We start from the raw sequence: 19,488 nt of genomic DNA, 5'->3' as shown, positions 1-19,488 counted from the left end.
TGCACAGAGATACTATGGGAGTCCCATAGGACGGCGCACAATTGGTCCAGCGTTGTCCGGGCTAGGGGAAGGTTTGGCCGGGGGGGCTTTACTTGGCTCATCGCGCTCTAGCGACTCCTTGTGGCAGGCCAGGCGCCTGTAAGCTGACCTCAGTCGTCAGTTGAACTGTGTTTCCTCCGACAAATTAATGCTGCTGGCTTCCGGTTTAAGTGGGTGGGTGTTAAGAATTGCGGTTTGGCCTGTCATGTGTCGGAGGAGGCATGACTCGACTTTCGCCTGCCAAGCCCGATGGGGAGTTTCAGCAAAGAGACAAGATCAAAATTCAAAAAATGTAAACATTTACAAAATAATAAGATAAAGAAGATTGCGTTCTTCATTTCACCTGTCACATCATTTTTCATTCTGAAACTTAATGGTAGTCCCCAGTCACGTGGTGTTTGTTTACAAGCACAAAATGATGAGAGCCTTGTAAATCACTCACTGTTGTGTAGCATGCGCTAGATGATCTAATTACAGTATGGAATTCACAACTAAATGTTTGCCAGCTAGATATCTTATAATAACTATTAGGTTAACGGTCTAAAATGTGCTAAATGCTCTGCAGTTGAACATTTGGTTTGTTAATTTAGTGGGTGGTTAGCTTCTTCCAAAATCAAGCATTCGCTTGGTAACAGCAGATAGTTTAGGTCAGACACTGTATAAAATGTTTGCAATGCGCTCGTTAGCATTCTCTATGGGATTTTACACTTACTTGTTAGCATTGCTAACCTTCGGATTACAGAGTATCAGTGGGGTTTGTAAACACTGCCCCTTGTGTTCAGTCCCGGTTTTACCGAATATCGAGGTATGGCATAAGGTCGGTATGACAATCTGGATACCGCCCCATCCTAGTATACACTACACAATTTTGGTCCCGATTTAGAGCTGTCTCTCCTCTCCCTCTCTCTCGCTCTCTCTTGCTCTTGTTAAGCACGCCACATGATTTTCGTATGGTGTGTCCTATCCAACTCTACTTACTTCTTATTTGGAGTTCAGTTGAAACATTGACGTTCCAGGCTCCTCCTCCATGGCACAGTTGCAGAATGTTCTCACTGAGGTGCATCTTGTGGGCTCCCCATACAAACCACAGAAACTGTTTTTTTCCACAAGTGCATCTGTTGTACATGACTAATCCAAATTACCTGTGAATAGGGCTGTTGCGCTGACTGTATTACCACCACACTGGCATTCATCATGAGACCTGACCGCATTAAAATTCCACAGAACCGTTGAGTCACGGTAGTCTCCTCTTATGCAGTCTGGACATGTGTAGGTAGTATCCAACTTGCTAATGATCATCAGGTCACTGATGGGCTGGTTCTCAGGGCTCTGTTGTCCCTCTAACCACTCTGACATCAATGCAAATGCATTAGAAGATCACATCAAATAAGTATCATCAAAACAGTATGTGCTTTTAAAACTCACCACACTATGATTGATCAATTTGAAGAAAGAAGTTCAACAGGTTGAAAGTGAGTAGAAAACATGGTCGTTGTGGATGTTGTTTCAAAGTCTAATACAGCGCTTTCTAAGGTAATAATTCATTCAAAATAGCCATATGCATATTAGAGCTTATGCATACGCATAGGCCTATATATAAGGCCCCCCCCCCCCAAAAAAAAAGAATTAAAATAATGATTGCGCCATTATACAATACATAGGCTACCGCATATTACACAGGGCAGAAAAACATACAAAAAAACTAATTTAAGATGTCTTTGGTACATAATTGCTCTTGCCAATACAAAATTAAACAAATTCTAGTAATCGCCTTTGACTGTATTATTATGCATACTGGATGGACTGGTTACCTTATTCTAAACTCCAAACGTTCTATCCATGAGTCTGGGAGTGAACGTATAGGCCTAGATGATGCTGTTGGATGTGCAGGGCGGCTTACAGAGTTAGCCTACAATTATAGTGAGTTTGTATTTGATTTTGAATAGCCTAGTAATAGGGCATTATATTTTCAGAATTAATAGGCTGACACATTACCTTTAGCTGCAGAATATCTCATAACTGTGCGTTTCCATCTCCTCCCCTCTTTCCTTCAGAGAGATGGGCTGTCAACAGTTTAATGAAATATGTTTCATTGTGAAAATATGTTACTATCGATGTTCCTGAACAGATTTCACTTGGTTTCCAAAATGAAGCACTGGGTAGCTGCAGGAACAGGGTTGGAGAGCCCATGGCATACAGAGTTTGGGCGGAATATCAACTGTCGCCCAGCATGCTCCTCAAACAGTGGTTGTGTGTGGAGTGAAATAACCAGAGTAGTCTACCTGGCCTCGATTCACTATTTGAGTGCATACAGATGACATTTATTTTTTCCCCTGCCCCTGTTCCTGCCAATTTGATAATGGGACATTCAAAATCTAAACTAATTTTACATGTTAGTAAAGACAAGATTCAGTTGAGAAGAGGGTGAAAATATGATCTCTTCATGAGAGAACAGCGTGTGCAACCTGAGGCAAGGAACATTTTGCAAGCTTTTATTTGCAACTTTGCAACTTTCTCAAATCATCAGTAGCCTATAGTTGCATCATGCAGCCCATACCTTGATTTCGAAGACATTCTAAGGTTTGTATCATTCACAACTTAAGTTGCCAAATAACTCTAAATCTAGCATATAGGACCTTTTTCAAATGATCACTTTTATGCTCAACATAGCCACTTCACATGCACGCACGCTCACTCTGTAATGGGAGAAATATCCTTTCTATTTTATTCAGCTATGTTAAATTATATTCTTACTATAAAATCATATAATATAAAATAACGGCATGGAACTTATACGCATTGGTTGTCTGCTAAATGAACAAGGCTACAGCCTATGGCATGGCGTATAGCCAGATAACATACTCATATTATGTTCTTCTGAAATACATTTTCTCCATATAATAATGTTTCTTTAGACCTGACTAAAATAAATTGTGGATTTATTGTGATGGTATATATAAAAATGATTTATTATACTTTTTTTTATATAGATGTTCCAAAGGCCCGTATCAGTGGCTTGTATATATGGAGGCCTGGAGATGCTATGTTATGTTAATTAACATGAATTCATTGGAAGTGTTTCTAAAATCTCCTATGGAAAAAAAGATTGGAACCATTTCCATGTTTGACTTGCTAGGTTTTATGGGTATTATGACACATCCAATGTGGGGCTCAATAGTCAGCCTCAGACCTTACCCAACATCACTGCCATCCAGGGACAGCTATTTAATTGTGGTCCTAGACTGATTTCTAAATCAAGCGCTATTACTGTTATGAAGTATGTAAGTGTCACGTTCTGACCAGTAAAGGGGCTATTTGTTATTGTAGTTTGGTCAGGACGTGGCAGGGGGGTATTTGTTTTATGTGGTTCGGGGTGTGTGTTTATGTAGAGGGGTGTTTGTTTAGAGTATTCCGGGGTTTTGGTCTATGTTCTATGTTAGTGTATTTCTATGTTCAGTCTAGTCTGTCTATTTCTATGTTTAGTTTATTGGGATTAGGCCTTCAATTGGAGGAAGCTGTTCCTTGTTGCCTCTAATTGAAGGCCCTATGTATAGGGGCTATTTGTTATTGTAGTTTGGTCAGGACGTGGCAGGGGGGTATTTGTTTTATGTGGTTTGGGGTGTGTGTTTATGTAGAGGGGTGTTTGTTTAGAGTATTCCGGGGTTTTGGTCTATGTTCTATGTTAGTGTATTTCTATGTTCAGTCTAGTCTGTCTATTTCTATGTTTAGTTTATTGTGATTAAGCCTTAAATTGGAGGCAGCTGTTCCTTGTTGCCTCTGATTGAAGGTCCTATGTATAGGGGTGTGTTTGTCATGGGAATTGTGGGAGGTTGATTTTGCATTGCTGTTTGTCAGCATGCATTACTGTTTGTTTTCGTGTTCAGTAAATGTTAAAAATGAGCACTCAACCCGCTGCACCTTGGTCCACTTCCTACGACGACCGTTACAGTAAGAAAGTACTGTGAAAATGTTTTTCCGTTCTCACACAAGTGGTTACCTTTCCTTGGGTGAGATCTGAGTGCTTCTGTAGCCACCAGATGGTAGTTACTGATTCAATCTAGCAAACAGACCTTTAAAGAGTGATCTGTGAGAACGGGATGATGAGAAAAAAGTCTGCCTGCTTTAAAAAAAATAATACTTTGTTTTTATTCTAGGAACACAAAGAAAGTACAAATAAAGTAAAATAAAGAACAAAAGATCTGGCAGTTATAGTGCACGTCATACCTTCATCATATTAGTTACAGTGACATCTTTGAATTAGACCTTTTCCAAGTACGAACCCCATTTTTCCCAGTATTCCTGACCTCTCTCCTCTTGTGTTCTTAAAGCAACGGTCATACGCTCCATGTGGTGTATTTCTTTACAATGTCTATCCATTGTGTCACTGTGGGAGGGTCTTTTTGTAGGCATTTCCTAGTGACAGCCTTTTTACTGGCTGCCAGTAGGACCTTCAAGAGGTACTTTTCTCTATTGTGTAAGTTATCAGGTGTTTCACCCAAGTACAAAGAAATTAATGTTTGTTCTATTTCAAATCCCAATATTTTTCCAATGTTAGATTTTATTTCTCCCCAGTAGGTTTAGATTGCGGGGCAAGTCCAAAAGATATGAGAGTGATCCACCCTCGATAGGCCGCATTCTCTCCAACAAGGATGTAGGGAGCCAGTCTGTTTTGATTTCAGTTTAGGTGTTATGAAGAAACGTACAACATTCTTCCAACAGAATTCTCTCCATGACCTTGAGTTGGTGGCGCTTTGAGTCTCTAATATGCTCAACCATGTTTCATCAGTTATTTCAATGTTAAGTTCCTCCTCCCATTTCTTTTTAATATAGTTTGTAGAATGTTTCTTTGAGGCTTGAATACCCAAGTAGAGATTCGTTTTTTTTTTTGTTACTCCCCAAGTTGTATGCGTTAGTGAATACTTGGATTAATTTTGGAGGTGCTCGAGGGTCAGTCACTTTTATCTCCCTTAAGAAATAGTGTACTTGTAGGTATCTGTAAAAATCTTGTTTATCCAAGCCATGTTTTTTACTTAGGTCCTGGAAGTTATCTAGGTCCCCATTCCTTATAATTGTACTGAATGATGTGATGCCTTTCTGCATCCATTGTTTTAAATCTGCTGTCTTGAGTTGCAGGGATGAAGCTGGGGTCGTATGCGGGCCAACTCAGCAGTTTGATCTCTCTGTCTAATTTATTTTGCTTAACTATCCTAAACCATGTCTTCAGAGAGAAATGAATCCAAATAAAATGTATTTGTCACATACACATGGTTAACAGGTGTTAATGCAAGTGTAGCGAAATGCTTGTGCTTCTACTTCCGACCATGCAGTAATATCTAACAAGTAATCTACCAATTCCACAACTACCTTGTACACACAAGGTAGTAATCCACTGATTTTGTCCACTGTATATTTCTATTACCATGTCCTTATTTCCCAAAACTGACTGTATGGGTGTCTCTGTCAAAGTAGTTTCAAATGTCTTTCCATTTGGATTCGTATTCTGAATTGCACCAACACAGAGGTCTCAAATGGGCTGACACATAATATTTTAGGTTTGGTAAGGCCATACACCCACAGTTTTTTGGTAATTGTAATGTTGTATATCTAATTCTTGGTCTCTTACTGTTCCAGATAAACCTTGATATCCGTTTATCCCATTTTCTAAACTGTTTAGGCGGGATTTCTATGGGTAGTGATTGGAACAAATACAGTAATCTCAACAGGATGTTCATTTTGAATGTTTAAATTCTACTACTAAGATCTAAGGGAAGTGAATTCCACCTGTCTAGGTCATCATTTATTTTCTTGTTGATGTGATCGTAATTCATGCAATAAAGTTTGGGTATATCTTTTGGTAGATATACTCCAAGATATTTAATGGATGAAGAAGTCCAGTGGAAGTTATACCTACTCTTCAGCTCTTCCCGTTAAGCACATACCCTGAATATGTTCCAAATGTTTGTAAAACATCCATCAATCTAGGTACAATTGAGCCTGGGTCTTTAAGGAATAACAGAACGTCATCAGCATACATGCATATCTTATGTTCACTCCCTCTTATTGTTATTCCCTCTAAGGTTGGGTCCTGTCTTATTGCCTGTGCTAATGGTTCGAGGTACAAGGAGAAGAGCGTGGGTGAAAGATTACAGCCTTGTCTTGCCCCTCGCTCTAATTTTATCGTTCGTGACAAATGTCCATTTATCTTTATTCTAGCGGTCAGACATGAATACAGTGTTTTGATGCACTGTATCACTTCTTTGTTGAAACCAAATCTTTCCATAACTTGGAATAGGTAATCCCATCCCACTGAATCAAATGCTTTTTCTGCATCTAGACTGATTAATATTGCACTTGTCTTATTCTGAGTAATGTGGTCCATGACATGTAGTGTTCTCCTTATTGTCCTGTCTGCCTATTTTGTATGAAACCAGTTTGATCTCCGTCAATCAATTCTGGGATTATGTTCTCCATTCTTTTGGCTATTATTGATGCATATAGTTTATAATCCGTGTTAAGAATTGCGATAGGTCTATATGAACTGCATTCCTTCTTATCTTTACCCTCTTTTGGGATTACAGATATGATGGCCTCTCTCCATGACGGTGGGAGACCCCCCTCCTGCAGAGTCCAGTTAAAACAGGCCTTAAGTAGAGGTGTTAGTTCTCTGAAGGTCTTAAACCATTCTGAAGGGAAGCCATCAGTGCCTGGAGACTTTTAGTTGAGATATTACTTTATTAATTTCTTCGGTGGATATTTCTAAAGGTAGTCTATCATTTTGCTCTGTCCCAATTGAGGGGAGATCAAATGAGTTAAAAAAATGCTCTATTGTCTGTGCGTCTGCCTTCTCTGGTTGCTTGTACAGATTTGTGTAATATGATTCAAATGCATTCTGTATTTCATCTAATTTGCATGTGATCTTCTTTGTTTTGGGGTCTTTTATTTTGAAAATGGTATTCTGTGCTTGTTGTTTCCTGAGTCTCCATGCTAGTAATTTGGTTGCCTTTGAGCCTGCTTCATAATATCGTTGTTTCAGGAACCTGAGCTTTTTCTCTACTTCTTCTCTATAAAGCTGGTCAATTTCCTGTTTTACCTTTTGAATCTCTCGTAATATAAGAGGATCTTTGTATTGACTATGAGATCGTTCTAAGTTTCTTAGTGTTTCCTGTAATTTCAGCAGTTTCTGTGCTTTAATCTTTTTCTTGAGAGATGATGTGGCTATGATCTTTCCTCTAATAACCGCCTTAGCTGCATCCCACAATGTAGCAGGGGATACTTCCCCGTTATCATTATTCTCCAGATAGATGTTCAATTCTGTCTTTATTGATTCCTTGAATGCTGTATCATTCAGCATGCTTGTATTAAGTCTCCATAGAGTATTTCTTGGTTTGCTATCAAGGTGTAGAGTAAGGTAAACTCCATTATGATCTGATAAGTCGCTCTGCCCGATCCTACAATCCTTAAAACTGTGTCTATCTGCACAGTACATGAAAAAATTGTCTAACCTGGAGTATTCAGTGTGGCGGGCTGAGTAAAAAGTATACTCCTTATCGTTCTTGTGGGTGTCACGCCATACGTCGAGCACGTCATTTTAGCAACTAGACTCATTTTCCTATTTTGATTTGTGCTGTCCAATTTTGAGTTTAAAATTGTGTTAAAATCCCCTCCACAGATAAGAGTGCCAGAGGTTTCTGTGGCAATTAAATCAAACACCATCCCGTAGAAGACCATGTCACTCCCTGGGGGTGCGTATACATTAAATAATGTAACTTCCTTGTTATCCAGTTTACATTTAACAAGTATAAATCTACCCTCCTTGTCTTTTATTTCTGACATAAACTCAAAATTAACTGAATTTGGGATCAAGATTGCAACTCCCCTTCTACCCATTTTGTAAGAAGAAAAAAAAGTATTCCTATGTCCCATTTTCTTGAGTTTCTCGTTCAGGTGTGGATAAGTGAGTTTCCTGCCAGAATTGTATGTCAACTCTCTCCCGTTTCATCTTTGCTATTACCTTACTTCTCTTGATGGCACTCCCCAGTCCGTTTACATTGAGACTTATGACCTTAAATTCCCGATGATGCATCGATATAAATAAAAAAAACTGTGCACCATATCTGCCTGCTTATCTTGAGCCTAAAAATGAACGAAAAATCAAGAACGATAATAAAATACCAAAGTGGGAAAATACTTAGGTATTAGGTATTTGGACTCCCATGTCAGAGGACTGTCTCTTGCCTCTGGGGTTTGAGGGGATGAGCCTGTCCGCAGGAGGGGCCCCTCACTCAGATATGAAAATGCGTGACGTAGTCACAAACAAGACCTGTTGGAAACTAAAATAATAAGGGCGCCTATTTCGTCGCTTATACACATCGGTTAATTAGAAGTGAAAACTATATCGGTCATGCGTGCATATCATGAATCCTCCCCTTGATTTTCCCTTCTGTCACCCCGTTGTCAATGTGTCATTAACCTCTCTAGGCTAGGCGGGACGAATTCGTCCCACCTACGTAACAACCACGGCTATCCTGTGGCGCGATTTTCAAAACCTTAAAAATCCTATTACTTCAATTTCTCAAACATATGACTATTTTACAGCCATTTAAAGACAAGACTCTCGTTAATCTAACCACACTGTCCGATTTCAAAAAGGCTTTACAACGAAAGCAAAACATTAGATTATGTCAGCAGAGTACCAAGCCAGAAATAATCAGACACCCATTTTTCAAGCCAGCATATAATGTCACCAAAACCCAGAAGACAGCTAAATGCAGCACTCACCTTTGATGATCTTCATCAGATGACAACCCTAGGACATTATGTTATACAATACATGCATGTTTTGTTCAATCAAGTTCATATTTATATCAAAAACCAGCTTTTTACATTAGCATGTGACGTTCAGAACTAGCATACCCCCGCAAACTTCCGTGGAATTCGCTAACATTTTACTAAATTACTCACGATAAACGTTCACAAAAAGCATAACAATTATTTTAAGAATTATAGATACAGACCTCCTCTATGCACTCAATATGTCCGATTTTAAAATAGCTTTTTGGTGAAAGCACATTTTGCAATATTCTAAGTACATAGCCCAGGCATCACGGGCTCGCTTATTTAGACACCCGGCAAGTTTAGCACTCACCATAATCATATTTACTATTATAAAAATTTCATTACCTTTTGTTGTCTTCGTCAGAATACACACCCAGGACAGCTACTTCAATAACAAATGTTGGTTTGGTCCAAAATAATCCATCGTTATATCCGAATAGCGGCGTTTTGTTCGTATGCGTTCCAGACACTATCCGAAATAGTAAAGAAGTGGCGCGCGCATGGCGCAATTCGTGACAATAAAATTCTAAGTATTCCATGACCGTACTTCGAAGCATGTCAACCGCTGTTTAAAATCAATTTTTACGACATTTTTCTCGTAGAAAAGCGATAATATTCCGACAGGGAATCTCCTTTTCGGCAAACAGAGGAAAAAAATCCCAAAGGCGGGGGCGGTCGGGGTCACGCGCATAAGCTAGTGTCTCTTGATGGGCCACTTGAGAAAGGCGATAATGTGTTTCAGCCTGGGGCTGGAATGACGACATTCTGTTTTTTCCCGGGCTCTGAGCGCCTATGGACGACGTGGGAAGTGTCACGTTAGAGCAGAGATCCTTAGTAAATGATAGAGATGGAAAAGAAGTTCAACAAATGGTCAGACAGGCCACTTCCTGTAAAGGAATCTCTCAGGTTTTGACCTGCCATTTGAGTTCTGTTATACTCACAGACACCATTCAAACAGTTTTAGAAAATTTAGGGTGTTTTCTATCCATATGTAATAAGTATATGCATATTCTAGTTACTGAGTAGGAGTGGTAACCAGATTAAATCGGGTATGTTTTTTATCCAGCCGTGTCAATGCTGCCCCCTAGCCCTAACAGGTTAATACTTAGTTAATATATATGTTATTTACGTGACGCTACTTAGTGTGTTCATAAAGAACACATACTTTTGGCTACTCACCCTTGTTCAGCATTGGAGGAAAAAAGGGGAGATATTTTACCTATTGCAATGTCAACCATAACAACCCAACGTCTTAACAGCTCGCGGTAACTATTAATTCTGTTAAATCCGATTCAGTGTCTTCCATCTTCCCGTTGGAAATGCCTGAGTCTCTCTCGGATGTGAACGTCCTCTCGCCGAGGTGGTTTCCCTCTTTCTCCATGGCTCTGCTTGTCGATAACGATCCATGGGAGAGCCTGCTCGAGTCTTTCCGCCGGTGATGTCGCCTTTCTCCTGGCGGTATACTCCACTGGGATGTCCCTCGACTTCAGATCCTCAGCCGCCTCATCTGCATGCTCGTATGTAACCGGCCATTTTCCAGAAATACCCGCATTTTTGCCGGGAATGGTGTTTGGAAGCGTATACCCTTCTCTTTAAGTGCTTTTTTAATGGGGGTGTATTCTTTCCTTCTTTTCAGTATCGCTCCCGCGTAGTTATGATCAAAGAACACTCGTTGGCCTTGGAAGCTAACAGGCTTTTTCCAGGTTGCATGAAAGACTTTCTCTTTGACTGAGAATTTTAGGAACCGTACTACTTTTGGGGCCAGAGCTCAGTGTGCTCTCTCAATTCCCAGGTCAGTGTCGTCTTCAAGTATGTCTTTGAATAGACCCTCCACGAATTTGGGCATAGAGTCTTTTTCTGCGCCCTCTACTACGTTATAAAGTCTAATGTTGTTTCGACGTGAGAAACCTTCGAGTTCTGTCACTTTTGCCTGTAGTGCGTGTTGGTTTTTCAGTGACTGTTCAAGTATTTCCTTGACTGCGGAGTTCAATGTGTCCGTTTCCCCAATGCGCTGTTCTGCGTCCCCTATTCTTGTAGATATGCTGTGAAGTTCTAATTTGTTTTCTTCAAGTTTCTGGTTAATGTCTTTCTTGAACTCATTTAGTTCCTTTCTGTAACGGCTGTCGTAGAGAGGGGACCAAAGTGCAGCGTGTTGATTGCTCATGATGAATATTTATTATAACTCAGAACACTAAAGAAAAACAAATAATAAAGAGAAAACGAAAGCGCACAGTTCTGTCAGGTACATAAACTAAACAGAAGACAACTACCCACAAACACAGGTGGAAAAAAACCCTACTTAAGTATGATCTCCAATTAGAGACAACGAGGACCAGCTGCCTCTAATTGGAGATCATCCAAAAAAAACAACATAGAAATAGAAAAACTAGAACCCAAACATAGATATACAAAACATAGAAAAACACAAAACACCCCCTGTCATGCCCTGACCTACTCTACCATAGAAAATAACATCTTACTGTGGTCAGGACATGACACTTTCTTACATCTTCTCAAAGTTCCTCTGGTAAGCCTGTGAGCGCCTCGCACAATTCCTACTTTATCACCAAACAAATTGAGGGTTCTTTTGCTGCTGCTATCTTATTTGCGCTAGCATTAGCCATCTCGGGTTCATCGATTATATCTTCTGCTGTCTTGTTACGGGCTGTTGTTGTAGCTCCACGACCTTTTCCTATTTTCCCCTTTTCCATTTTGCTTAAGTTATTACAATGCTCTGAGTAAATACTTGAATTTAGGGGGGGAAATACCCAACCAATGTGCAGTACGAAAAACTAGGCAGGCATTTCTTAAGTTGCGTCACCGGAAGCCCTGCCTGCTTTTTTGATGAAATTGAGAGATAGCTAATTGTGGGCACAGGATAGGCGGTTTATGACTTATAATTGGGACGGGTTAGGTTTTTTGAATCTTGTGCTCGTCTTTTTCTCTGTTCTTGTTGTTTCCCCATGGATGCTTAAATCATTCAGCAGATTTCACTGCTGTTCAAAGAACATACTCTGTGTTTGCTCCGGGTGTTGGGTCTTCAAACGCTTAATACTTTACAGGGTTTTTTTCTGGATCTAAAGGGGTTTAGGTGGTGGGCGTGGCAGGGGGAGTGGCAGCGTGTACGATTGGCCAGTCGGCGAGGTTGCATTTTACAACAAAATCTGCTAAATTAATTGTTTGGTAATTTTCAATTCTCCCTGACAAACAAGAAACTGCTCACCCAGAGGCAGCGTTTCTGGTGGGCGGAGACTTTAACTTGGGGAGACTTAAAACTGTCCTACTTCACTTCTACCAACAAGTCTCCTGTGCCACTAGGCACAAAAACTCTAGACCACTTTTGTTCTACCCACAGAAATGCATACAAGGCCCTCCCTCGTCCTCCCTTTGGCAAATCTGACCATGACTCAATTCTCCTGCTTCCTGTTTACTAACAAAAGCTCAAACAGGAAGTACCAGTGATGTGCTCAATACAGAAGTTGTCGGATGAAGCAGACGAGAGACTACAAGACTGTTTTGCTAGTACAGACTGGGATATGTTCTGGGATTCATCCGATAGCGTTGAGGAGTTTACCACAACAGTCACAGGCTTCATCAATAAGTGCAAGGATGATGTCGTCTCCACAGTGACTATAAGCACGTATCCAAACCAAAAACTATGGATTACAGGCAATATCCTCACTGGGCTAAAGGCTAAAGCTTCTGCTTACAAGGAACGGGACACGGACATGGACGCATACAAGGAAGCCCACTACGACCTCCGACGAGACATCAAACATGCAAAAGGACAATATAGGAGGAATTTGGAATCCTATTACATCGGCACCGATGTTCATTGTATGTGGCAGGGGTTGCAGATGATAATGGATTGCAAAGGGAAACCCAGCCATGAATTGCCCAGCGATGCAGAACTCCCAAACGAGTTTAATGCCTTTTATGCTCCAATTTGCATACCGCCCCAACAGATCCTCAGATGACGCAATCTTAATTACACTTCACACTGCCCTCTCCCACCTGGACAAGAGGGGAAATAACTATGTGAGAATGCTGTTTATAGACTACAGCTCAGCGTTCAACACCATAGTCCCCTCCAAGCTCATCAACAAGCTAGGGACCCTGGGACTAAACCCCTCCCTTTGCAACTGGATCCTGGACTTCCAGATGGGCCGGCCCCAGATGGTGAGGGTATGCAACAACACCTATGCAACGCTGACCCTTAATATGGGGGTCCCTCTGGGCTGTGTGCTTAGTCCCCTCATGTACTCCCTGTTCACCCACAACAACATGGCCATGCATGACTCCAACACCATCATCAACTTTGCTGACGACACGAAGCTGGTAGGCATGATCACCGATGTCGATGAGTCTAGTTCCTTGACTTTCAAGTTCCTTGGTGTCCACATCACTAAGGACCTAACATGGTCCACACACACCCACACAGTTGTGAAGAGGGCATGGCAGTGCCTCTTCCCCCACAGCAGGCTGAAAATATTTGGAAAGAGCCCTCGGATCCTCAAAATGTTCTACAGCTGCATCATCAGCTGCACCGAGACAGCTTCTACACGGAAGCCATAAGACTGTTAAATAACCAGACTGCTAAATGATGAATTAAGGGTACCAAACTACCTGCACTGACTCTATCGCACTGACCCTACACACACTCACTAGACTATATATACACGCACTCACACACATTACTGTGAGCGGACTAAGTAATTTGGCGTCACTCTAAAGCGGAAAGGTGGAATAAACAAGTCAGGAGTTGGTTTCTTGATTGAACACAGTTCTCTATTGAGGGATTTTGGTCAATACAAACACTCCAACATAATCAATATAAATCTCCCAAAGAAAAACATACATCTTCTTCTCCAGATGAAACAGGAACACAATACGATTATCTTTAAACTACAAAAAAAGTCACGGGTTTGTCACCGTCTTAATGGTTCTTCGTGGTTAGCTTCTCTCTCTTGGTAGCCATCTTCCAGAGATAGGTTTTTCCTCCTTCTTGCTGGTTCCCTCCTCTGTCTTGTAGGGAAAAGATAATAGGTCATTAGTACCATCAGCTGTGCTTAATTGCCTCAGGTCCCCTTGACTCACATGCCTAGTTGGGCTACTATCCGTGAGTCCAGCCTGCCCTCTGGTGGTCCTTCCACATACCTTCCCCCTCAGGACTGAACCGGAGGGTCGGGCGCCAGACGCACCGTCTTGGTCGCGTCGGGACAGCGCGTCTGCATTCCTGTTCCTCGATCCGGCACTGTGGATGACATGGAAAAGAACGGTTGTAAAGCAAGAAACCATCTAGCTATTCTGTGGTTATTGTTTCTCTTATCAGCCATCCATGTGAGGGGAGCACGGTCAGTAACTAATGCAAACCTACGACCCAGTAGGTAGTACCGGAGATAATCGAGGGCCCACTTAATGGCTAGGGCCTCTTTCTCTACGGTAGCATATTCCTGATCGCTGAGCTTCCTACTTATGAAGAGGATAGGCCTCTCTGCTTCGCCTTCACCCTGAGCTAGGACGGCCCCGAGCCCCGTATCCGAGGCGTCTACCTGCACAATGAACTCTTGTCAGAAGTCCGGAGCCTGTAGGACGGGATCAGAACATAGGCCATCTTTTAGCAATTGAAAAGCCTCTTCCGTCTCGTCTTTCCACTCTATCCGGTTTGGGGAGTTTTTCTTGATGAGGTTTGTGAGGGGGTTGGCAATGGTTGCATATCCAGGGATGAAACGGCGATAATATCCCGTTATCCCTAAGCCTTCCAGGCTCCCTAGCACCGCCCGTAAGCGCAGGAGGTGACTATCCCAGTCCTCGCTGAGGATGACCACATCGCCAATGTATGCCGCTGCGTACTCTTGATGGGGTCGTGGAATGGCATCCATGAGGCGTTGGAAAGTTGCAGCAGCACCATGCAGTCCGAAGGGCATCCTCACATACTGAAAAAGCCCCTCCGGGGTGGCGAAGGCATTCTTTGGGCGATCCTCCGTAGCCACCGGCACTTGCCAGTATCCCTTCGTCAAATCCAGGGTGGTGATGAACTTGGCCTTTCCTAAGCTCTCCAAGAGTTCATCCACGCGGGGCATAGGATACGCGTCGAATGTAGAGATGGCGTTCACGCTCCTAAAGTCGTTGCAGAGTCTCATACTAACATCGAGTTTAGGGACCATGGGACTGGACCACTCATTCGTAGATGGCTCGATCACGCCCATCCTCAGCATCTCCCTTACTTCGTTCTTAGCGATGACTCGGCGGGCCTCAGGAATCCTGTAAGGCCGGATATGCACCTTCTTGCCGGGTTCAGTGTGGATATGGTGGAACAGGACATCTGTTTGTCCTGGGAATGGAGAAAATACCCTGCTGAAGTTCATCATCAGCTTGTCTAGCTGTCTCGACTGCTCCGGCAGGAGAGTTTGGCCATGACGCACCTGTGGTAGAGCCGCCTCTTTTCCTTTGCCTTCCATAGCCATCAAAGCCACCTCCTCCTCTCTTCCATGGTACTTCTTCAACAGGTTTATATGATATAGTTGGACCTTCTTCCTCCTGTCAGGTTGCTTGATGAGGTAATTGACCGGTGATACCTTTTTCATTACCTCGTAGGGCCCCCTCCACTGCGCCAGCAAACAGTGTTCAGCCGTGGGCACGAGCACCATCACTTTCTCTCCCATGGTGAACTCACGGGGTGTCGCGGACTTATCGTAGGCCCGGCCTTGGGTCCTTTGCGCCTTCTCCATATGCTCCTTTACTATGGGCCACACTGCCGACAGGCGGTCTCTCATCAGGTTAACATGTTCTATTGTGGACCGAAAGGGGCATGGTTGGGTCTCCCAGGTCTCCTTGGCTAAGTCTAGGATCCCTCTACAGGGTCTGCCATAGAGCAATTAAAATGGGGAGAATCCAGTGGATGCCTGGGGTACTTCTCGCAGGGCAAACATTAAGTGTGGGAGAAGCATGTCCCAGTTTTTCCTGTCTCTGGACACCACTCTTCTCAACATGCTTTTAATCGTTTTGTTCAAGCGTTCGCACAACCCGTCCGTTTGAGGGTGGAATATGCTTGAACGTATCTGTTGAACCTGATATAACCGGCACAAGTCCTTCATCAACCGGGACATGAACGGGGTTCCCTGATCAGTTAGGATCATCTTGGGAAGGCCCACCGGAGAGAACATTAGGAACAATTCTTTGGCAATTCCCTTTGACGCCATGTTACGCAGGGGTATGGCCTCTGGGAACTTGGTAGCGTAATCTACGACCACTAGGATGTACTCGTGTCCTCTAGCGGATTTTGGGAGGGGTCCCACGAGGTCCATAGCTATGTGTTCAAAGGGGGTCTCTATAATGGGGAGAGGAATCAAAGGGTTGCGTAGGTGTGGCCGTGGGGCTGTACGCTGACATTGATCACACGTCCTGCAATACCTGGCCACATCCCGGGTGACACGGGGACATTAGAATCTCTGCATGATCCTGTCGATAGTTTTGTCCCGTGCCAGGTGTCCTCCTAGGACGTGGGAATGGGCTAACTGTAGGACTGCATCCCTGTATGGTCTAGGCACCATTAGTAATTCCTGGTTTTCCCCCCTTCGTTGCACGACCCAATATAAGAGACCCCGCCTGATTGCATAGTAAGGAAGAGGGGGCTCACCTGATCCGTCGACGTTCCTCCCGTCGATCACCTTCACCTTCCTCATGGTCTCCCTTAGGTCCGGGTCTCTATGCTGCGAGGTGCCGAACTGTCCCTTTAATTCCTGGGGCAGGTCGACCTCAGTAGAGGGGTGAGGAGGTGGTTCCCCATCCCCGCCAGGGGTGACCGAGGAGAATCCCTTCCAGGTTCCCTCCTCGGATGGGGCTTCAAATATATCCCTTAGCGCCTGGTTGCTCCTTCCTTCTTGCGTCATGTATAACCCTTAGCAGGTGTCTTCATCGGTGGTTTCCTGGAATATCTGTCGTAAACGTTGGGTCGCTATTTCTTCCTCTGCTCCAGAGGACGAGGTCGGGGCTACGTCTCCTTGTAGGATTACTACCTCGGGCTTGGATTTTGTTTTTTTCTTCCTTCCTGTCCCCCTTCTTCCCGTGCATAACGTCATCTGCCGAAGCTCTTTATATAGGGGACAGTCTCTCCCGATCAATAATGGCACCTTCAGCTGGGGTACTTTCCCTGCCCTGACTGTACACCTTCCTTTCGGAGTGAGAATAGACAGATTCACGGTGGGGTAATAGTGGGTGTCTCCATGGATACAGGACACGGCTACTTTGTCTGGTAGCAGTGTTGTGGAGGTCACCATCCGCTCCTCTACTAATGTAACCATACTTCCCAAGTCGAGAATGGCTACCACATCTTGTCCTTCTACTCGAACCGGAATCTCTGGGGCTGGGGCCATTTCTGCTAACCAACAGTGTTGATCCTGCCTTCTCGACCCGGGATGCGTGGGGATGGGCAGCGATGACTCCGTGACCATGGACTCGTCCTTGCTAGGACATTGTGGGGCATAATGGTCTGGAGACTGACATTTATAACACAAACTCTGCTGGGTGGGGGACGACTTCTCCCACCTCCGGATGGGGTTTGGACGTTTCGGTGGCGGACGCGCCGGGGTGAGTCGTGGTATGGAATATGTAGAATCCTTCCGTTCCTCTTTGTCACCTTTTACAGTAATTCCCTCAATATCTTGTCCTCTACGAGGGTCTCGATATTCCATAAAAAATCAGCAGTTTCCAGCTACAATAGTCATTTACAACATAAACAATGTCTACACTGTATTTCTGATTAATTTGATGTTATTTTAATGGACAAAAAAATATGCTTTTCTTTCAAAAACAGGGACATTTCTAAGTAACCCTAAACTTTTGAACGGTAGTGTATAGACATACACATTACACACACACACACTTTTACACTCATCATTTGCTGCTGCTCTGTTCTTTATTTGACTCTTATTATTATCTATCCTGATGCCTAGTCATTTTACCCTGCCTTCTTGCACATACAGTGTCTACCTCAAATACCTCGTACCTCTGCACATTGATCTGGTACTGGTACTTCCTGTATATAGCTCCATTCATGTATATTTTATTGTATTCCTCGTGTTACTATTTTAAACTCTACATTGTTGGGAAGCAAATGTTTCATTTGAAATGCCACACCAGTTGTATTTGACGCATGTGACAAATGGTATGATGTATATTCCTCTAACTTTCTCACTCATCATTATTCTTCCAGAAAATGGTTGTCATTACATTAGCATCATCGCTAACGGCTACAGAAAGTGAAGAAACAAACACGCACATTCCAGTGCCGCTGCCTCTTCAGAAAGTTGAAGGAAAATACAAATCACTGATGCATTTTGTTTATGTCTTACTGTATGATAGAGAATAATGGGGTAAGTTGAGCCATTTTTAGTATATAGTATTCTTTCTTTCTAACAAAGATATGTACATATATTTAAGGATGTTCTGTATCCCTGGAAATAATTAGAATTCATGTAAACATTATAGTTTTGAAAACTTGTCCCAAAAAATTGGTCTCTTGGCACAACTTACAAGGTAGCCGCCTACAAATGTTTGTACTGAATTAAATATTACCACTACCTTTTTTAAACCATGTATATCTTTATTTCCCAAACACAATTCATCACAATCACTTTTTTGTCCTTTAACACAGGCCAGGCCCTTTTGTTACCTCATATCCCAGTGATAATGCATTGCATTATGCCTGGGAAGAAAACACTTCAAACTTTCCATTGGCTCAACCATTGGCTCAAACATTTTGACTATATTAGCTCACACAGCTACAAGGATGCTCTTTCATGCTCAGTTTAGGACCTCATACTGAAGCTTATAGAGACCCCAACTGATGCATATAACAATCTTAAAAGTATCTACTTCGGTTAAAGTTAAATTGAACTTTTATTTACCTAGGCAAGTCAGTTACGAACATATTCTTATTTACAATGACAGCCTACCCCGGCCAAACCCGGACGACACAGGGCGAATTGTGTGCTGCCCTATGGGACTCCCAATCATGGCCAAATGTGATATAGCCTGGAATCAAACCAGGGATTGTTGTGACAACTCTTGCACTGAGATGCAGTGCCTTAGACCGCTGTGCCACTCGGGAGCCCATGAGGCTTGTTTAGATACAGTTGAAGTCGGAAGTTTACATACACCTCAGCCAAATACATGTAAACTTAGTTTTTCACAATTCCTGACATTTAATCTTAGTAAAAAAATCCCTGTCTTAGGTCAGTTAGGATCACCACTTTATTTTAAGAATGTGAAATTTAAGAATAATCGTAGAGAGAATGATTTATTTCAGCTTTTATTTATTTATTGTAGTAACGAGTACTAGTGTGTTTAAGCTGTGGAGTGATTGTGTGTGTTTTGTGTACGTATCTGTCCCTGTGGTGCACCGCTATTGAGAGCTGAGTGAATTGGACTTGGGGGCTGTGGGAGTGTATGGTCAGGGTCAGCGTGTGGAGTAAGGGTCAGAAGACTATCAACACTGTCGGGGGGAGCCGTCAAACTCAGATCAGTCCCTGGAGCTGACGCTGACCTACTCTCTATCCGTACGCCTCATGTACAAAAGGTTACCAAAGGTGGAGAGCATCAACTAACATAAGG

The 19,488-nt window shown here is 42.8% G+C and overlaps 1 protein-coding gene across 1 annotated transcript in view; it reads left to right on the top strand.

The window, feature by feature from the left end:
- The window catches only part of LOC106564855 (E3 ubiquitin-protein ligase pellino homolog 1), a 62,380-nt gene that overhangs the window by 13,911 nt on the left and 28,981 nt on the right, over window positions 1-19,488 (top strand). The gene's annotated exons all lie outside the window — the stretch shown is intronic.

The sequence above is a fragment of the Salmo salar genome, chromosome ssa12 (genome assembly GCF_905237065.1).
Source record: "Salmo salar chromosome ssa12, Ssal_v3.1, whole genome shotgun sequence".
Taxonomy (NCBI): domain Eukaryota; kingdom Metazoa; phylum Chordata; class Actinopteri; order Salmoniformes; family Salmonidae; genus Salmo; species Salmo salar.
The sequence above is the reverse complement of the archived record's forward strand: the minus strand, read 5'-3'. Positions and strand labels throughout refer to the sequence as shown.